Raw genomic sequence first — 21447 nt, forward strand, 5'->3', positions numbered from 1 at the left:
GTACTGGTATCCCGAGCTACTCAGTATGTTGACCGATCCTCCGATACGTCTGCCCCTTCGGGAGGATCTTCTGTCGCAGCAGCAGGGGACGGTCCTCCACCCGAACCTGTCCAGCCTCCACCTCCATGCGTGGAGATTGAGCGGCGGCAGTTGATGCCATTTGACTTGCCTCCTGAAGTCTGTGATATCATTCTGGCAGCCAGGCGTCACTCCACAAAGACGGTATACGCCTGTCGGTGGAACAAATTTGTGGCATGGTGCACAGCAAAGGCTGTGGATCCCCTTTCTGCCCCTCTTTCTGAGGTTCTACTGTTTCTTCTTTCTTTGGCCCGGCAGGGCTCTGCCCTGGGCACCCTGAAAGGTTATCTTGCTGCCATCTCTGCCTTCTTGCGGCTTCCTGATCAGCCTTCTCTTTTCAAGTCCCCTGTAGTTACACGCTTTCTAAAAGGCATTACTCACACGTTCCCTCCTGTCCCTTTTGTAATGCCTCAGTGGGACTTGAATCTTGTCCTCACATTTCTAATGTGCGCTCCCTTTGAGCCTCTTCATAATTGTCCTCTTCGTCTGCTGACGCTTAAGACTGCTTTTCTGGTAGCCATCACCTCGGCTAGACGGGTGAGTGAGCTCCAGGCTTTATCTTCAAAGCCTCTTTTTCTCTCTGTTCATCCGGACAAGGTTGTCCTTCGGCCTCGTCCCTCCTTTCTTCCGAAAGTGGTGACTCCATTTCATCTTGGGCAGTCTGTCACCTTGCCCACCTTCTTTCCGCCTCCGCATCCTTCCAAAGAGGAAGAGAGGCTCCACCGTCTGGACCCAAAACGTGCGCTCTCCTTTTATCTGGACCGCACAAAGCAGTTCTGGGTGGACGACCAACTTTTCGTTGGATAAGTGGGTGCTAAGAAGGGGAAAGCTGTGCACAAACGGACCATCTCTCGGTGGGTCGTTTTGTGCATCAAAATGTGTTACTCCTTGGCAAAAAAGGACCCTCCTGTTGGGCTGCGCGCCCATTCTACTCGGGCCACGGCGGCTACCACTGCTTTGGGACGGGGTGTCCCTTTGCAGGACATCTGTCAGGCAGCAACGTGGGCTTCGCTACACACGTTTGCCAGGCATTATTGCCTTGACAGCCAAGTCCGGAGGGATGGCTTCTTTGGCCGTTCTGTCCTCCAGGACTTTCTGGTGTGATCTTGGTTCGCAGACCCACCACCGGGGATGGTATTGCTTGGGTATCTATTCTAAGGTGAGGAATCTAACTAACGTGTTTCTTTCAGATGAACAAGTTACTTACCTTCGGTAACGATGTATCTGTAAGAAACATTAGTTAGATTCCTCACCGACCCACCCATCCTCCCCGTTCTGCGAACTGACATCTAGGGTTAAGGTTATCCTTTTCAGGCCCCTAGATTTTATTTTTGGCACCAGGGTCTGTCTTTGCATGGCTCTGCGTTCCTGGCGCGGAAAGCTATGTACAAGAACCGACGTCAGCGCGCGAGGGCGGCGTCTAAGTACTCCGACGACGTCATTCCGGCAAACGACGCCGACGACGGACGCGGAGCCGCAGACGACGCCTAGCGACGCGCAAGGGGTATTGCTGACGAAAAATCTTCCGGATCCAGTCTGACGCCTGGGGATATTCTAAGGTGAGGAATCTAACTAACTAATGTTTCTTACAGATACATCGTTACCGAAGGTAAGTAACTTGTTCTGCAGACTTGATAATGTCTCCTCTGAGACTCTCTGGAGGGATGAACAAGTCGTGACGCATCACCATGTCATTGACAAGAGACCATTCAGAAGCCACCATCGAAAAAACCCTTATTTCACCAGTCAACTTTTTACTCTCCGGTCATCCCTTTACAATGAACTCTTTGACCTGCTTGAGCTTGGTGTCCTTGTCATAAACTGCCAACCATGATTGTTCCGTTACAGCAGCACACTCCTTGACTGCATCCACGGCTGCCATAACGCATTTGTGTCCTCAAAATCAACCAACGGTATCACACTCGTCGGATAAGGCCATACGTGATAAGCAGTCCGCCCTGAAATTTTTCCCTCCAGGTATATGCTTAATGGAAAAGTAAAATTCTTGCAGTTTTGACAACAACCTCACAAGCCTAGCTGACGCCTTACCAAACCAGTTCCACTCAGTATGTGCATAAGAGGTCTGTGGTCGGTAAACATTTCAAACTCTTGACCCTCCGATGTAACTCCTTAACATGTCAATCGCCTACACACAGCAAGTCTTCGCAACCATCATTCCAGCCTCGATCGTGGAATACCATTTAAGAGAATACACTGAGCGCATGTTACAGAGCTCCCAAGCGCTACAGTGGCATGTGGGATGCTTTCATATTACAATACGCTTTCTTGGGAAATGATAATCGGGAGCAGAAAATAAAGGTTGCATCGTAACTTAAATAACAACTTAAAGAAAACTTCCTCTTCTCCCTCAAAGTAGATTACACTTTCAAACGTTCTTTATTGTGATTTAGTTCAGTAAATCTCTATTGAAGTAAAGCTGCGATACAGGTAGGTGTACGGAAAATGGTTCAGGACTCCTCCATCTAAGGGGATGCGTTGCGTAAGGCGTAACACCCGCAGGTATTTGGGGCAGGTAAGCTCTCAAAATGCTTGTGCTAAGAAGTTAATACATGGACTCCATGTTTTCTCAAATTGGAACTCCTTTCATTCAAAAGTGACTGAAATCTTTTTCACTTCCAAAACGTTCCCTCAGTCTGTGTAGCTAGGAGCTGTACTCTGAAATTGACTGTGTTTCCCAACAAAGATGTGATTGCGTTCACTTTCCAAGCAGCCCCTCCCGTTCCAAGCAGCCCGTGGCGGTCGAAGTCTCGCACTTCCAAGAGTTGGAGCTAGTGGCATTGTAAACGACAATGCCTTTTATTTATGTGTTAATTATCAAAACCAATATATAAAAGGCATTGTCATTTACAATGCCAATAGCTTAGACTCTCGCAAATGCGAGACCTAATGAATTGCAAATGCTTGTTTAAATTTATTGTACTGTCATCTGGCATTTTGAATCTATGGAAAACAAATAGGATGCATACATTTGTACCGCATGCACTCCTACTGAATGATGTGGACCACCAGCAGTGTCATAAGTCATATGTACTCATGCGAGCGTCATGTTATCCTCCTTAGTTTGGGGGCAGTAGCTGCACTGCATCGCCAAAAGGCATTGTTAAAGCCAGTAGGTCATAAAGGCAGGACCTATTGGCTTTGCCAGTGTTTTTTCCTCTCACGAGTACTGTCCGAGTTATCAAGTCTCTAGATTCAGGCATAAGTACTTCATTCAGTCCAACTTAGCATTCTTGTGGTCTTGTTTGTCTTATTGCAACACAAGGACTACTTATGCCAGAATGTAAATAGATAAAATTGCATGGATGAGCTATTCAGGACTGTAATGTCAGAATTACAAAGTCTAGTGAAAAACATCGTTAATTAAGAAGTAAACATTGTCGAGGTAGAATATTGACATGATACAACTTTTGGAACTGTGTCCATTTTTAGGTCTCGCCTGACCCAGCGCATGCGTTGGTCTGGCGAGACTTATTGAGAGGGCTCCAAAAAGTGCTACCAGGCCAGCTTGGCGCTACAGTACATGTGCGCGGGCACGCGCGCCGCGCTTTACCGCGGCCGCTTTGATGTTTGACCGTGATCGCGATCACTTTCACTTTTGCATAGCCAATAGGTCTCGCTTTTGGGACCTTTTAAGTATTTAGTTATGCAACTGTTGCATGGCTAAACACTTCTAAGGTCCCAAAGGCGAGACCTATTGGCTATGCCAATGCTTGTTCTCTTAGGTCTTCATGGTGCTTCATGCCATAGTTCCCTTAAGTCTTCTGGGATGAAAAAATAGAGGACTAAGAAGGTTCTTGGAATAAAAGTATAGTAGATATGGAAGTCAATCAATCAATCAATCAAGGAAATTTATAGAGCGCACTACCTACCCGTAGGGTCTCGAGGCGCTTGGGGGGGGGGGGGGGTGCCGCTACTGCTCGAACAGCCAGGTCTTGAGCTTCTTCCTGAAGGAGAGGTGGTCTTGGGTCAGGCGCAGGTCGGCCGGGAGGGAGTTCCAGGTCTTGGCGGCCAGGTAGGAGAAGGACCTTCCTCCAGCAGTGGTTCTGCGGATGCGTGGGACGGTGGCGAGGGCGTGGCTGGCGGATCGGAGGTGGCGTCTGGGAGCGTAGAAGTTGATTCGGTTGTTGAGGTAGCTCGGGCCTTGGTCGTGGAGAGCTTTGTGTGCGTGGGTAAGGAGGCGGAAGGTGATTCTCTTGTTGATCGGGAGCCAGTGCAGGTCTCTAAGGTGTCCGGAGATGTGGCTGTGACGTGGGATGTCGAGGATGAGTCTGGCTGAGGCGTTCTGGATGCGCTGGAGTCTCTTCTGGATCTTGGCGGTGGTTCCGGCGTAGAGTGCGTTGCCGTAGTCCAGTCGGCTGGTGACGAGGGCCTGGGTGACGGTCTTCCTGGTCTCCGTGGGGATCCACCAGAAGATCTTCCGAAGCATGCGCAGGATGTTGAAGCACGATGAGGAGACGGCGTTGACTTGCCTGGTCATGGAGAGGGAGGAGTCCAGGATGAAACCCAGGTTGCGTGCGTGGTCTGTCGGTTTGGGTGCGGTGCCCAGGGCGGGGGGCCACCAGGAGTCGTCCCAGGCGGAGGGCGTGGAGCCCAGGATGAGGACCTCCGTCTTATCTGAGTTCAGCTTCAGGCGGCTCGTCGACATCCACTCGGCTACCTCTCTCATCCCTTTGTGCAGGTTGGCTCTGGCGGCGGCGGGGTCGTCGTTGGTCAGGGAGAGGATCAGCTGGGTGTCGTCGGCGTAGGAGATTATGTTGAGGTTGTGTTGGCGTGCGATGGCCGCGAGAGGGCTCATGTAGACGTTGAAGAGAGTCGGGCTCAGTGAGGATCCCTGAGGGACGCCGCAGATGACTCTTAGAAGTAATCTTATTGAAGACTGTGAACCACAGGTGTAGTCCTGGTTGCGTCCTGTAATGTTGAATAATGTAATAATCAGTAAAATGGAATGAGCCTCCATGTGGAATTTAATTGTGATGATTTAATTGAAATGGTAGTCCGCTTGATATTTTCCCGTAGGATGAATCCAATGCTATTTTTGGTTTCCCTAGCTCCGTTCTTGATTCAAAAGTTTATGGATACCAGGTCACCAGGATTTCAAGGCTGTCTGAGAACCAGGTTTTTGTGATAAGACCAATGAGGTTAAAAAGCTTTAAGACTGAGACCGTAGATGAGTGCCTGTTTATTGAAGCAGAAATATGTAGCCCTGCTTGATCATCTATGGTGGGCAGGTTGCTCATTTTTATGAGCTTGAATGTGATGGCTGGGCTTTTAGTAGAATCCATTTACGACAATGCGGTCTTGCCAATAAAAGTTCTAAAGCTGAGTAAGGTGACCATTTTAGCAGCGAAGGGCATTTTGAATTGGACAGCATTTGAGGTATTGTCTCTGTCACAAGGCTTTTGTAGCTAAGCAAACACTTCTTGTAAAGGTGATTTAGGTAGAAAGTTTATCTATCTTAGCACACATGTACACCATTCCTCACACCCACGCGCTTTCACATATAGTGGTACTTGATGTTTCACTACTTGATCTGATCTTTTACTTCAAATGAGACTAAATGGTGATTGTTAATCAGCGTGTATTTGCTTTCTTTTTATCCGTTTTTTTGGATAAACTCTTAATAGGTAGCTTCATAGGGGTTATTTACAGCTTATTGAATGCATTATACATGCAAGGTGCTTGTTCATATGCCTCCCTGCTTGTTTTGCTAAGCGCAGTCAGTCACAAAATGACACTGATACCGGTTAGAAATAATCCCTTTGCAGTCCATTATGTGCCCTGACTGTCCTCACCAAAGAATAAGAGCAACTTGATTAATCAGCTAATCACAAAGAAGAGTGTTAGCAGCAGTGGGGAAATAATGTGATGTTGAATTCTTTGTAAGTCTGCTGGGAGGTTATTCCAGGGTACACATGCATGGCATGTGGAAGCATCTTCTGTCTATCTTTGCCCTTTTGTCTCTCGGTCATGTTGTAAGGGACAATGTTTTCATGGTCTGACTTGACAGCATAGTTGTTGCCAGACAATTGTGTGAGAATCATCAGGATAGGGGCTTTGGCTTTGCCTACATGTTGGGAACCAGGAGTGCATGTATTGATTGAGCAGAAGTTGTGTGATGCCATAAAAAAGCGTTTGCCCTCCACACAGCTCTGACCATTTTGTTTATTTATTTATTTATCCAGCTGCCTGAGCTTGAATTTTCAGAGGTTCACATATAACATTGCACTGCTATTAAAGTATCTTAGATAACTAGATGATTTATGTGGTTTTTCACTGGCAACAGCTCAGATGAGAGGAGGCAGTCTTTGATCTACAGGGATGTTTAGGTCTTTCTTGACAGTTCAACAATCACCTGACCTTTTAACCTGCACCAATATTATTCTACAGTTCTTTGCTTCTACACAAATTCATATGTTCCCACATTATGTACTGGTAATACTTTACATTTCCATACAGTATTCCTTTAAAGCCAGACCTATTGACATTGCCAGAGCTTGTTTAGGTCAGGCAGTGCTTCTCAATAAAGATCTCAACTTAATATTGATAGTATTTTGAATGTCATGCATGCCTTTACAGGAACTCAGTGAAGGAGCCACAGCAGCGGGCTTACATCTATCCTTATTGACATTTTCCCAGCTATACATGATGCTTGTGTTACTTGAACATGAAATACCTTGGAAAAAACAAGAGACGAGGCGTTTGGCAAAACAGGAACAGTTTGTTTAATTAAACATATCGGCCGGGAGAACAGTTACAGGCACAGGGTCTGAGGACTGTCTTAATTTGCAATCGGTCTGTGGTCTCCTATTATATAATTCATCGTCTGTAATAAAAGGTTTCCGGTGATCCATGTATGGTGAGGAATGTAAGTTGCTGCCTTTGGAATCGTGTTATAATTGTCTAATTGAAAATACTGGTGGGCCTCGACCTTGCGTGAACGCAATGTGCCAATGGTTAACGTGTCCAGCTGTCCGGCATGGGCAGCATATGATCACTGCTTGTGCTGTGTCTTGATCAGCTGTATTTTCCTAACGTTTCTGGCATTTGACTTTATGGTGTTTTAAGAGCGCGCATACCCCCTCTGGCCATGTGTGCTTTATTGGTGGCAATCTCCCTTGACCATTGTAGTGTTGCTTTGCATACTGGTGGGATTGATGTAAGGTTTTCTGTTTGTGCGTTTGTCTGCCGGCTGTGTGCAGCCCCAACTGTGACCTATCAATCAGCGACCTCGGGCATAGATCTCAGAGCTTGACTGTCTACGTATTTGCAGGTTGGGGTTGATGTTTAGTTCACAATGGGCAAATTCGTTAATAAAGCCGCAATTTCATTCTTATAAATAAATGTATTGTTTTTTATATTAGCATCATTTGTTGTTTCCTGTATTCACAATAAACTGAATCCAGTGTACCAGACTTTGTAACAATCCAATAAAAGAGTTAATATAGTCAAGCTTAGGCACTGTAATGACCAAACTAATATCACTGATTTGTTTCTGCCTGAAAAGGCTTTTTCTGCCCTAAAGGCTTACGATGGAGGTGGTGGAACCAACCACGTTTTTAACTAAAGCTAGCAGAGATCTACTGGAGTCCATTAAGCCATTTTATTTTTACTTTTGAAACTCTAAGGTTACATTATTGTAAATATACATGGATAAATTGCAGTTCTAATGGGTAGACCGTATCAGAAGGGTGGCACATAGCAATAACTAATTCTTACCGTCAGTCAAGCAAAGACTGGTTTAGATGAAAATGGGAAGATTCGGAAGCAAGTTATATGTGCCACTTTAAGAATAGGCTCATTAGAATAAGCGTGAAACCTAAAGTCAAACAAATGTAAATCGTGCAAGGAGTGCAAGTAGATGTTAAACCATGCTTGACCGAGACTATACCTTCAGGGTTACGCAGCATGTGAGTAGAGACTAATCTCAAACCATCTCTGACAACTCTCAGATCTCAAACAGCCGATACAAGAGACTCTTGTGGTGGAAGGTGTGGGAGACGACAAAGCTCTAGCAGAGAAAGCATATCTCTTGCTGGTCAGTGCCCGTAGCAGCCCGTCTTGCACAGCCAGTAATGCTGTGGCTCTGCCTCTGTAGCTGAAAGATGCACTGATAGTCCCCAAAAAGTCCCCTTTGTTCAAAGTACATTCGGAATTGCTTGGTTGCTTCTCTTTCAATAATTCTTTGCTTGAAAGGAATGTTGCTTATTGATTTATAGTTAACAAGCTGGGTAAGAGGGCAAGAGCACTCTTTGAGCAATGACACAATCCAAGATTTTTTAGGTAATCTGGGATGCTGGCCTCAATAAAGGAGCTCCCTCCCAACGTTTGACACATAAGACCAAGGAGTCCAACAGGCCCCTAAAAACTTTGTTAGGTCGAATGTTTTTTATTTACTAGGCATTTCCTCTAAGGAATCCTTTAAAAAGCTAGACTGCCTTTGGTATTGCAAGCCAACCTTTACTTAGAGCAGGGATATTCCAAGTACGGCCCTCCTGACCTTTAATTGAACTCCCCCGGTGAACAGCGCAAACAGAAGGAGATGATGGACGGAGCGCTGAAACTTTTCAGGCACTCACCCCCAGTCACAGATCTGGGTTAAATCCATCATCGTTCTTTAGTTCACTTCGCCACCCCAGTTCATATCCAGCCATATGCAAATTAGTCTTGACCCTGTGCCTCATGGAAACAGTCCAGCCCAAACTGCTAAGCCAGGTCTTCCCTGGACCGCAAACAAGCATCCTGGGACCGGTTTCTGGGTAACACCCCTCCCCCAACCCCCCTCCCCCCTTCCATCAGCCAGGCTAGCTTGAATCCAGTGGCAACGTGAGCAAGGGACTTAGGTCTGGGCCTACCCTGCTAACTGAGGGCGAACAAAGCAAACATAAGGAGATGATGGACGGAGCTCTGAAACTTTTCAGACACTCACCCCAAGTCACAGATCTGGGTTGAATCCATCATCGTTCTTTAGCTCACTTTGCCACCCCAGTTCAGACCCAACCATATGCAAATCAGTCTTGACCCTGTTCCTTATGGGCTACTGGGTTGCTGTCCACTTGACAGAGGTGGGACATTAAATAAGCTGTGAAGCAAACAGGCATTCTTTATTTACATGTTAACCAAAGTAACGGTAAAGAAGAAAAGAAGGTGTCTTAGACAACTTATCTTTAGGAACACCTTTAGTTTTAGAAAAATCTTGCACTAAACATGCAAAAACATGATAAACTATTTGCAAACTTCAAAAACGTGAATGTTATTAAAACATTCATTTACGTTTTACCTTAGTAGATCAGGTTATATCACTGCATTGAGAGGCCTTAATTAGCAGGGATAGCTTTCAAACATGATCTTGGAATCATTCCATCCGCCCCATTCTGAAAACCATGTCATTAGTGAACCAAGAGGAAAGTCATTCGTCAGGTGCACCTTGTGTAGGCCCTGCTTGATATATAATTGGAACAACATTGTAGTTTATTAAATAAAACACAAGGGAAGGTTTTGTACAGCATGCATCCTGAACTCGTATACACTGTAAGGGGCTCTCATGGTAATGAAGAAATAGGAGGCAAAGTGAAATTAACCAATTGCCTAGGATTACACAGTTTTGTCAAGTGGTGACGACAGGACTGATACCATGTTTTCTAGTTTCACTTTTTGCAGTTCAGCCACCAGATGAGTATCTCTTTCCCTCTTGTGTTTTACAATAGAAGTTAATGATTTGACGTTAATTCTTGGTGCATGAGAATTGAGCGTTGGTGGCAAACAGAAGTTAAGTGAAGGCTTTGTTTGTTGTCTACACCATGCACTGCTTTGTGTCCCTTTACTCCCACCTTACATCACCAGACCTTTGCAGTGGTGGCATCGGTGTGGCCCTCGGGCATGCCACAGGCAGTACTTTGCGGCCCCTGGTAAAATGTTTGCGAGGACCCATGCCTCAGAGAAATATGTGGAAGTATTTGATGGCCGACTGTATTATAGCAGTTGATTAAAGGAAGCCATGTATGCATAGTCTTGTGTGACCACCAAGGAGTACGTGGTGGGGGGGGGTATGGGGCTGTCATCAAATTCAAATTCCGGCACAGCAAAAAATCTAAATCTGCCTTTCCGGTAACCTGTGGTATATGGCCAATCACCATTCCTAACAACAAAATGAATTTTTTTTTGCATGATCTTTGACAAATTAAATGTCTTTTAGTCGTCAATAAATACAGCTCTTAGAACTCTAATTCACATAGATGCTTTAAACTCTCATTTACAGAGATGCCTTAAAATCTAATTCACAGATATGCTTTAAACTCTAATTTACAGAGATGCTTTAAACTCTAATTTACAGAGATGCCTTAAAATCTAATTCACAGATATGCTTTAAACTCTAATTTACAGAGATGCTTTAAACTCTAATTTACAGAGATGCCTTAAACTCTAATTTACAGAGAAGCCTTAAACTCTAATTTACAGAAATGCCTTAAACTTGCCACCTGGCTCCCAGACATAGCCTAGTTAAAGACTGAACTGAGATCCTCCTAGTTCTTTACTTCTGCCATTCACTTCATCATCTTTAATGATCATGTAGTCATATTGTGTTTTGTATTTTTTTCTGTCCCTAGAGAGCCTCCTTCCATAGTGCTTTGAAGTGGCCATTAGGTGGCATGCAAGCGCTTTATAAAACTCCTAAGTTAAAAGTAGTAAATAAATTTACCATTTCATGTCAGAGCACAGAAGAGTACTTACATTTCGTACACAATCCAAAACATTAAAATATGTATGCTTTGCTGAAGTAAAGTGAACAGAGTTAAGAGATGTTACATTTTTATTCTTGTTTGTTTCTTACTCCAACAGATTTCCATTCCCCGAATAATGTGGAATTCCCTCGCAGTGTTCATCTGGCAAACGGAGCTCTAATTTGGTATTGCAAGAAAATAATTTGGAGGTAAGTGGTCTGTCTTTTTATTTTTTTTATGTACACAATCCGATTGAAATTTGAAACTAGATGACCTTACTTACTCATTGTGTCCCCTTTTGAATATTTATTCTCACATCGTTATCTGGATAATGCAGATACAATATTCTCCATATTGCATGCTGCTGCTAACAAAAAATTACTCTTCAAAAAGAATCCGTATTGATTCTGTGGTCTGAGACGTGCATCCGTGAAGGCCTGTGAAGTAACAAACACGGTAAACATCAAGTTGGGAAGAACATACAGGACAGCTGGAAGTTGGAAGAAAGCATCTATGGCGCTGATGTATTATCATGCATTTGTAGAGCCCCTCGTGCCATTGTTATATTGCATGCAAACACATTCTCTGCATGGGTGCCCTTTCTCGCAGTTTTTTGAGAGGCTATCCAATGATGTCGGGGAACCGTAGTTTGATAGCATATATTTTGTGGTTGAGTGTATTTAGCAAAGAGTTTGTTCTTTTAAGTTCTGAAATGGTTTGTGGGAGCAAGTATGAAAGTAAAGATCTTTGTGAAGTTTTATGGGCGTTGGTGGGGTGTGCTGAAGGACGTTTGTGGGTTTTTCTCTTGATTTGGCATTGATTGACCATTTCTAGGCATGAGCCTGGTGTATTATATACATGCATCACAATCCACGTCTTCAGAGTCAATGTTGTTCATATGATGATAGGATGCAACTTTTAACTGCACGTTTCCGGAGTACATACTGGTATTTTCTTTACAGTACCATTCATGTTGTTGTATTCAGGCATAGCGATAAGAAGGTTCTGTCTGAGCTATGCCCATTTTTTGGTGAGATTTGAATGATAGTTTGAGGTGGTGGTGGTGGTGGTGTTGTGTTTATTTGCTAAAGCTCAAATAAGTTATGGGGAACATGTTGTGGAGCAATGTACTGAGAGATACTTTGTGATGGGAGTATGCTTTGAGTTGTATGTCCATCCAGAAATAGTTATGATATTTCTTATGATCTACAAATATGACTGCCAACACGTTTGACCCACATTAACTTTTTCTTTGTTCTTGTATTGCGTTTGCCGCATGGAAGCAACCAAACAAGATGTAACTCAATCACATTGAAGTCCTTTATTTTAGTGTCTAAATGTTTAAGGATAGGCTTGGCTAGTTGACAGGAGCTGTGTGTAGATGCTTGATTGTATGCCCATAAAATTAACTAATTCTTCAGGAGCTCTGGGCAAGTATTTGCATGAAAATCCAGTACTCGTTGTCGACATGGTCCTCCAATCCCGTTAAAGTGTAGTTATATCCACAGTAAATTCCAGTGCATGTCAATGTCCACACTTTTTGCTGGGAAGAGCAGTCACAGCAAAATATAAATGCCACTGGTTTAAAGTATCAGATAATGAAGGATCTCTAAATAATCCATAGTTAAGTAAAGTTTTTTTTGAAAGCAAATAAAAGTATATTAAGAGCCAAACCAGTTGAATGGACTACCACTACAGCCTTGTATTAAGTGAGACCACAGAGGGGCTAATGATACCTTCTGTACCAGTGCATTTTTTGGTAGTCTGGTTGCTCTTATTCTCAGCTGCCTGTGGCCAGAATCCAAGAAGTCACTTCCATGGTCGTCCTTGTTTTCCATCAATTTGAAGAAAGGTTTTCCAGATAGTTGGTTTTCAGTTCTGTTGCTCTTGAAAATTTAGATATTCCTACTGTGGCTCTCCAGTCTTTTCAACAATCACTTCACATTGATTTATCTCAAGGGGCCAGTGCCGCTGTTTCAAAATACCCTGAAGAAGGGTGCAGGAGCCCTGGAACTTCGAAGCCCGTTTTGCCTTTACTACAGTATTATGCTGCTGTTTCTCAGTGATGTTAACTTTTTGTTTGATTGAGGCCTATCCCCTTGGTTCAGCTTTGTGAGGATTGGCTATTAGCAAGCCTGAAAGTAACCTGCTAGAAGGGGCCGCTGCCACTTTAGATTTTTTTTCTCTGCTTGTAAGGGAGGTTAGGATATTAACAGATTAGGAGGATAGTATGTCTCATATGGAGCAGCATACACAATGCTTGTGCTGCAAGTTCTCTTGTTAATCACGCACATGATCAGAGATAGCAACATGCACGGTGAGCATGTGAAGTCCACTAGCAGGCAAAACAGATTGTTCTGTAGGGTTGGTCTTATTCTTATGTGTGTCACAAAGTGATAAGTTTCCATCTTCATGTTCAGTCTTGTTGGTCTCACCTCCCCATCTCTGCTCTGGAGTCAGGCAGTGCTTGGATCGGTGTAAGTGGGTTTGTTGTCCACAACAATGGCCACAATGATGCTGGACTCCAACATGCATTTTATCACTTTATTGTAACTATATTTTGGAAAGCGTCGAGCTGAAGTTGGATGATCTTATATTTCCAGACGCGAACATGCTGCTCAAGTGTGTCTTGTGACTCAGTCCGTATTAATCCTCCCACCCTGGTTTTTATCTTCAGACCCTTGTTGCTCTATATCACATGCAGTGGACATGGATGAGTGCATGATGCACTACTTGCACATCTCTCAGCATCACAGTTCATGCTCCCCTATCTAATCTGCTAATTCCCTTTAGCTATTCTGTGACAGTAATTAATCTCTGAGGGGATTGCCTCTGACAACCGGAACAAATTGGTTGTGCCTCAGATACAGAACCACATGCACAAGACATTTTAGAATGCAGCGATACACCGTGTGAGGGCTCTGGATCCCAGGTAGACATGGGATCCAAGATGTCAGTTCCTGACAAGGAAGCATCATGATCAGAATTGTCTGTGGAAAATATTTCTTCAGCCAGCTTTTCTTCAGGCAGATCATTCTTATCAGTGCCTCATTCTTCCTTTTGTGATGATGGAGCACACATTTCACAGTTGAGAGCTCAGAAGTACAACCTGTTCAGTGTCATGGTTTTACCATTTCTCCACACTGTACACTTCAACCCCTTCACATAAAGTATAATGTAAGGATCAAATGAAGGGATATTCTTGTGTGAGCCAATGGAATTGGTTAGCAGCAAGTCCCCTAGACATAGAGAGATAGCTTCACTCTCCTACCTCGATCTGCATATACCCTCATACAAATGTTTTTAGTCTCATCAATACCCAATATTTTCCCCTGACCAAGATGAGGTTGTGGAATGTGAATGCATACTGTACATCAGAATGGCAAATTAGCTGAGGTGCCGTGAGGTGTAGCCCAGTAAGTTTTCACTGTCTGACAGAGTGCTTCAGAACCAGGAGTTTATTTAAGTCTTGCCAATCTGTCTGGGGTAAGATTTAAAACATCACCACCCATGCTGGATATAGGGTAAACTTCAGGAAATCTAGGACATTTGTCTGTTACTACAAGATGATCCTGGCCTGAAGCAGTGGGTCCATAAAATTTGATGCAACATAGTCCTTCTTTTCCTTCAGTAGTAACATCTTCTGAAGAGGCTCAAGAGGACTTTCCTTTCCAAAGCTTTGCTGTACATGTCTGTCCGCAAACATTTTCTTCACCATACGTTTTCATGCAGCACCCTCTTGGGGGCCACAATGTCCCAATACGTGTCATCTCAATAGCCCGTTTGTGAAACATAATAGAGATGTCAAACGTGTGCCTTCCAATACTGAACCAGTTCACCAAGAACATTAAGAAACAATTTGAGTTCCTTGAGGTTACAGTGATGTTGAGTTTCTTAATGTGTCTCGGGTATCCCTGTTGCAGGTTCTTGTAGAGTTCATTGATGAATGTGATGAAAGTAGGCACAGTTCTGTTGGCAATGTCGCTCATGGTATCAGGTCTTGTATGCTGGGCAGTCTATCTCATGTTTTTTCTGCACACATGTTTTTTGAATGACAAATTTTTTAGCAGAAAATGTGAGAAGTAGTGAGCCGGTTTGGGTTCTTTGCTGGGGTTGTGAATTATTCTGAAGCAATAGGTTAGTAGCCAAAAAACTCTACCTCTCAATTCTGGACAACATCCTTGCCTTGAGTTTTCATAATATGGAGATGTGGGCCTGGTGGTTACTGGCTAGAGTAAATGACTTTCCATACATGCAGAAGTAGAAATATTTACTCACACAACTGCTAGCCACTTCTTTTCTGCTTTCAGGTAAGCAAACTCAGGTTTGGCCAGGCTGCAGTATGCTGTGATTTTGGCTGGAGCTTCAAGTTTGTGATCTATTTGGGTGAGGATGGCACCAAGCTCTACTGGGCTGGCCTCCATTGCAGGTTCTGTGTGTTGAGTAGAGGTGGGTAAAAGTAAGCCATGTTGCTGTCATTTAAAACTTTGGCTAGAATAACTACAACACTGGCATGGCTATTTGAACTCTTTCCCTTTCTTTGTAACTGACGTACTGGCAGATGCAAAGTCCTGGAAATACCTTGCACAATATGTGGCCATCTCAAGGAATGAGGTATTTGCTGACATGTTTGTTTGAGCTGGTGCTGTTGTGGTGGCATCCAAATTATCATGCTTAGGCTTCCTGCTCTCCAAATAAACAATATGTCCGTAAAGCTTCGGAGCCTATCCGCCAAAACACTCTCTTGTCATTCTTGAATGTCCAGTTGGTGTCCCAAGGCCTGACAGACGTTCACAAGTGCTTTGTCATGTTCCCAATTTCCCAGTGACCTAAATCTTGGTGCTTTAATTTATACATTGAGAAAACCCTGGATAACCTTACTTATTTCATGCAAACCTTCGAATGCAGACATTATGCCAAATGCTGCAAATGTGATAATGTATTTTGACGACCTTCCCATCACTAACTGATCTTAACCTTTATTCACATCTTGGTTTGAAAATATTTTAGTGCAATTTACCTTCAGAATCATGTTCATGATTCTCGTCACCAAATGTCTTATCCTTTGAATGGCTTGATTGGGTTCTTTTCATGCCCATGCAGGTGTGAATCAGGCACTCAACTGGCTTTTCGGAACCGGGGCAATCTGGGAGATCCAATGTGATGGCCCCGCAACAGCCTGAATATATTTTGTTGGATGACTTATTCACTCAGCCTCTGCTCACTTTGGTATAGTAGAGCTCCTCTGAAGTGCGATGCCATAAACTTTATTTTTTCATCAATATGAACACATGTTAAATGCTTGTTGACTTTCCCTGGCCCTAGAATAGCTTTGGACACACATTATCTAAGTCTGTGCTTTCCAATGTCTTGATTCTCTTTTGGAGCAACTCCAACTCAACAGATATCTAATGCCTGCAAAAGCTTCCGCCATATACACGCCAGTCACCTCATCATAGTTTCTGAGAAAGAGTCACACTTAGGCATCTTCTGCAGGGTAGGACATTAATCTTGACGTCAGCTGGTTTGAACAAAATCAAAATCAGCTTGGCAACATTTGCATCTGTCATGACTTGAATTGTACTACGAATGGGATCCTAGTGCCATTGAGGTTAATCTTATGTAGTTCTGTGATTTCTTGAACTTTCTTTGAGGGTTGTGCGAGTGATCGACCTTGAAGAATCACTCTCCGGTTTTCTTTTTTTGGCCTTCTCTTGGGCCAAAGCTGTGACCTGCAGGCACCGTCTCTGAAGGTTACATGAGAAGAATGAGTGTTCATTGTAGTTCTGAGTTTGCACACTTTTCTGAAATTATCCTTCTTATCGTATGCATTGCAGTCACTTGTCTGTTAAGGACTGTCATCACCAAGCAAGAGGCAGAATCCATGGTGGTTGCACTTATTCCCCTCTGATCGTTTGAAACAAACAGTGTGCCACTTATTTTGAGATGTTCCCAATCATAGTATTTGCAATGTCTCACGGTTTTTGCTGGAGTGTCCGCTGAGTTCATTGCACATGCCATGACAAGGTTATCCAGCAGTTCAGTAGTTCCTGCAACAGTTTGTTATAGATAATTGCTGGCTGACTGCCTGCCTGTGTTTTCAGCGCTTCCTTCACGTTGTGTCTAATTCAGTCGTAGACACGAGCTTACATAACTCACAAATGTATCCATTGATTCACCAAGTGCTGATGCTTGGAATGAAACTCGTTCCCCTCACAATTCACTTTCTTCTGAGGCTGAAAGTGCCCATGTCAGTGCCCTGAGCCAAGACTTCAGTTATGTGTTGTGTCCTGCACCAGTGTAGCAGGAGACCTCTTATGCACTTATCATCCTTGATACCCAGTAATGTGGATGCAAAAAGACCTATTCCACTGGGCTCACTGAGGATCCAAGCGCCTTCCAAGCAAGGTGACAAGACCGGCCTTATGATATTGAACATATTGGAGCAACTGGGGATGCCGCCTGTTTACTGCTGGTGCTTAGTGACATATGATCCATTTTTGGACTGGGGCCTCCTAGAAATCCATCAGTCAACTAAATCTTTCATATACTCAGCCTTATCTCATGTGGAAATGACACACACTGTGCGCCAGCAAAACTGGTGTACTCATGATTACAGACACCTCCTCGATACGAATATATCATCTAGGGCAAAGGTAAAGCTGACAATGAACTTCAACAGCCAACTCGTCACTAGATAGAAACCGAATGCAGGGGCAGACTGTTTGAGTGTCTGCTTTGTAGCTCAGTAAGCATTAATCCCCATCCTTTACATGCCAACCCTTTCACCTCTAGAGTTCGTACTCCGGACAATTAGTGTGGGCCCAACCTGGATGTACCTCACTGCAGTACCAGAGGGGTCCTCATGTGCAGCCCCATAGCAGATACTATAACAAATTCTCAAGGCATCAAACATCGGAAAACATTGGATCCAGGGAAGGATGCGTCTGTCCTGACTATATGTGCCGTTTCATCAGTTTTAACAGGACCTTCCCTGTTGTGGGCAGCAGCACTCTCACAAACACTGTCCCACGTAGAAGGGTGGGAAACACTTCTGAAACTCAAACAGAATCAAATTAAAACGATTCTACATGGGGCCATTCTAACGGAATATCGAAGAGGAAACGCGGCCCCCAGGAGATTAGTCAGAAATTAACCACTAATCTTCTTAGAAGATGCTTCCTTTAGAAAGGAGTGGTCACTAATAGCTTGGAAGTGCACACAAGAGTGGCTTATTTTAAAGATTAAAACGGCCAAGAGAATATCAGACGCACTCTTAATTGAGATGCAAACCTCTGAAAATAATCTCAAAGCTCAGATCCAAATAGTGGCATTCAAAAAGAAACTAGAGGAAATGAATAGGGTGATAGGAGAATACAAAGATTATCTAGCTCAGTCAAAAACCAACAAGTTACAGAAGGATCTAAAAAAATTATCTTGAGAGAAAGTCTATATGTATATCCGTGACTAATATATCCAACAGAAAACAGTCCAAAAGTCACAAAACCAAGGAGGGAGAAGGAATACGGACACCTCGAGCACAGGAAGTGAGGGAAGTGACTTCCAATTTAAACCAAGAGGACTGGGAAGGAATAGGGAGTTTTATCAAACATAGTTACCCCAGTACCACCAGCCCCCCCATGGACAAGGATATGGTTGGCCTCCAATGTACCATCGGATGCAACTCCCATAGTAACCCCCCTACCCAGATGCCTTTTTAGGTAGGGGTCGAGGAAGGGGAAGAGGAAGACCGAAGCAAAGAGATCAACAAATAAAATGGGAAGATCTGAACCAACGGATCACCTGGAGCATGTCACGAGAAGTCTACCCTGGGACGAGCAGAGAGGGAGTCTAGTCTTCAATCTAACAAACATGGAACAGTAGCCCAGGAAAGTGTCCTTAACAGAGGACTAGGATTTATCCCTACAAATCAAGTTGATGAATTCAAACTTAGATGTGAATTGCATGAGTCCTTTAGAAAAGTCTGCCTGGGGGTTTTCTTCGATGGCAGACAACGGGACTCAGAAACAGGAGGGGACACCAACGTGCGTTCTAAATTCACCTCTACCCCAGCCTTGATGCAGCTGCCCCCAGAAGTGGGGGCATTTGAGAAAGCAGTAATCCATCAAGTAGAACAGGAAACACAAAGAATAAGAAGACCATTCATTAATTTGAACAAGCTGAAAGGGAAGAAATCCTGGAACTAAATAAGAACTCCAGTATAGTGATAAAACCCGCAGATAAGGGGGGTGCTATTGTCATACAAACAAAGACAGCTTAGGACATCGAAAGCCTGCGCCTATTGGGAGATTAAAGGAATTACAAGATATTAAAAACGACTCCACCACAGAGATACAACAAGAAATAACGGTGATGGTTAAAGAAGCCATAGAGAATAACTAGATCTCACAGTCCAAATCCTCGTTTTTGGTGAGCACAAAACCAATAATGCTATACTTTTATACATTTCCGAAAATACACAAAAACAAAACGCCTGTTCCGGAATGACCTATTCTCTTAGGAATAGGTTCGGCAGTGGAACCACTGTCCAGATTTTGTGACTTCTTCCTTAGGCCACTGGTGGAAAAAATGCCGTCCTACCTAAAATACACCAGCGATGTCCTTAATCTACTTAAGGAGGTCGAGTTCGACCCCACAAAACAATTCCTGGTGGGATTGGATATAGAATCATTGTACGCGAATATCCCCCAGGAGGTAAACACTGAGGGTTACTGAGAACATCCTACATCAAGAAAATTGGGAGTTTCAGACATGATACCCTTTATCATGAATCTAGCCCAAGAATTTCTTCCAGTTCAATAACAAGATCTACCTCCAGACGCATGGAACCTCAATGGGGAGTACATTAACCCCAAGTCTGGCCTGTTTGTATTTCTCTAATTTTGAGAAAGAACACATCTACTCAACAGGTAACCCTTTCGCTACAAATTTGAAACTGTGGCATCATTACATGAATGATGTCTTAATCATTTGGGAGGGAAATACGACATCAGTAGACAACTTTCTGATGTGGATAAAAATAAAAACCGCTTCCTACACTTCACCTCTACGATCACCAAGGAAATACTCCCATTCCTGGATCTAGACATAAGACCAAAAGATGGCAGGCTGGATACAACAGTACATCATAAATCAGCAGACAGGAATATTCTACTGTCATTTGAAAGCTTCCACCCGAGGACCCATAGGGAATATTTACCTGTGGGACAATTTATGAGACTGCGCAGGAATTGCACGGAGGTGAGTGCATTCAAATGGGAAGCAGAAAAGTTGAACCACTGCCTCCAAGAACGGGACTACCCAAGGAGGGTCATCAATAAAGCATGGAAAAGAGCTGGGAATAACGATAGGGAGGCACTATTGGACACATATGAAAAACCAAAAGTTGACAATATAATAGGTGCAACCACTTTCAGTACAGCCTCGAATGCAGTTAAGAAAGTGATCAAAAGGAATTAGAAAGTACTAAATTCATGTGGATTGGCTGTGGCTCGGCCAGTGTTCTCCTTCAGAAAAAGTGTAACATCAAAAACAAAGCAGTGCATACTCGACCACAACCAGATAATCAAGAAAGAGACAAAGACTTTGGCATCTTCCAGTGGTGATGGGCCACTATACATGTGGGGGATGTAAAGCATGCCCACTCACCAAGAACACTAAAACAGTGGATTTGAGACTCACAACCCCTTGGGTCCTCAAGAATCACACCACATGCAACTCAGAAAATATCATCTACGCAATTAGATGTACATGCAACCTATTATACATAGAAATGACTACAAGAAAAGTGAAAGTCTGAATCATTGAACACATGAGTAACATCAGATGTAGGAGTACAATGACAAAACTCACGGCACATTATTTAGAAAAACAATGCAAATTGGAGGATCTGAGGTGGGTAGTTATTGACAAACCCATTCTGACTAGAGTGGGCACAGATGTAAAAATGGAACTCCTAAAGAGGCAACAGAGATGGGTGTTCAGGACTAAAAGTAACAGTGAAGGACTGAATGATAAGTATCAAAGGGAGAGGGAGGAAAGGTGCTGGAGCCAGTTCACTTCCCCAGGTATATGTTTATATAATCAATAGGAACTAGCTCTGGAGTGGGTGCTGCTGGTGTTTGTATGTCTTGGAATGAAAACACATTGTGTTTTGAAAAAAGCCCTCACTCACCAATCTAGTTGGTGACATGCTTCATCATTGGGCCCTACCCAAGGTGCCGAGTGCACATCGGGTGTGCTGCGACGCCTGGATACAGCGGAGCAGGTATTTGTAACGTGAGAGTGCAGTGATTGCGAGTGTGTGGATGTTAAAATAGACTATCCTAAGGGTCCCAAAGGAAACAAGCAATGGCATAGCCAATAGGTCTCGCCTTTGGGACCTTATAAGTGTTTAGTTATCCAGCACAATATCAACATCAAGCGTTGCGTGGCTAAACACTTATAAGGTCCCAAAGGCGAGACCTATTGGCTATGCCAATGCTTGTTTTTATTTTACTCCCAGTCATCCAAAACTATAGCTTGCGGGTTAGGTACTTTCACATTACAGGTTGAGATAGCACCTATTTTCTTTTCTTTACAGAGTATCTTGCTAAATAAAGTCTAACTC

General features: G+C 43.6%; 1 protein-coding gene across 3 annotated transcripts in view; it reads left to right on the forward strand.

Annotated features, from left to right (window-relative positions):
• The window catches only part of DISP1 (dispatched RND transporter family member 1), a 586767-nt gene that overhangs the window by 223292 nt on the left and 342028 nt on the right, over positions 1–21447 (forward strand). For all 3 annotated transcript variants that reach the window (XM_085612976.1, XM_085612977.1, XM_085612978.1), the window contains one exon: positions 10936–11026. The gene's annotated coding sequence lies outside the window, so the exon portion shown is untranslated. The remainder of the gene's footprint in view (positions 1–10935; positions 11027–21447) is intronic.

This window comes from Triturus cristatus, chromosome 6, assembly GCF_964204655.1.
Source record: "Triturus cristatus chromosome 6, aTriCri1.1, whole genome shotgun sequence".
NCBI classification, from domain to species: Eukaryota; Metazoa; Chordata; class Amphibia; order Caudata; family Salamandridae; genus Triturus; species Triturus cristatus.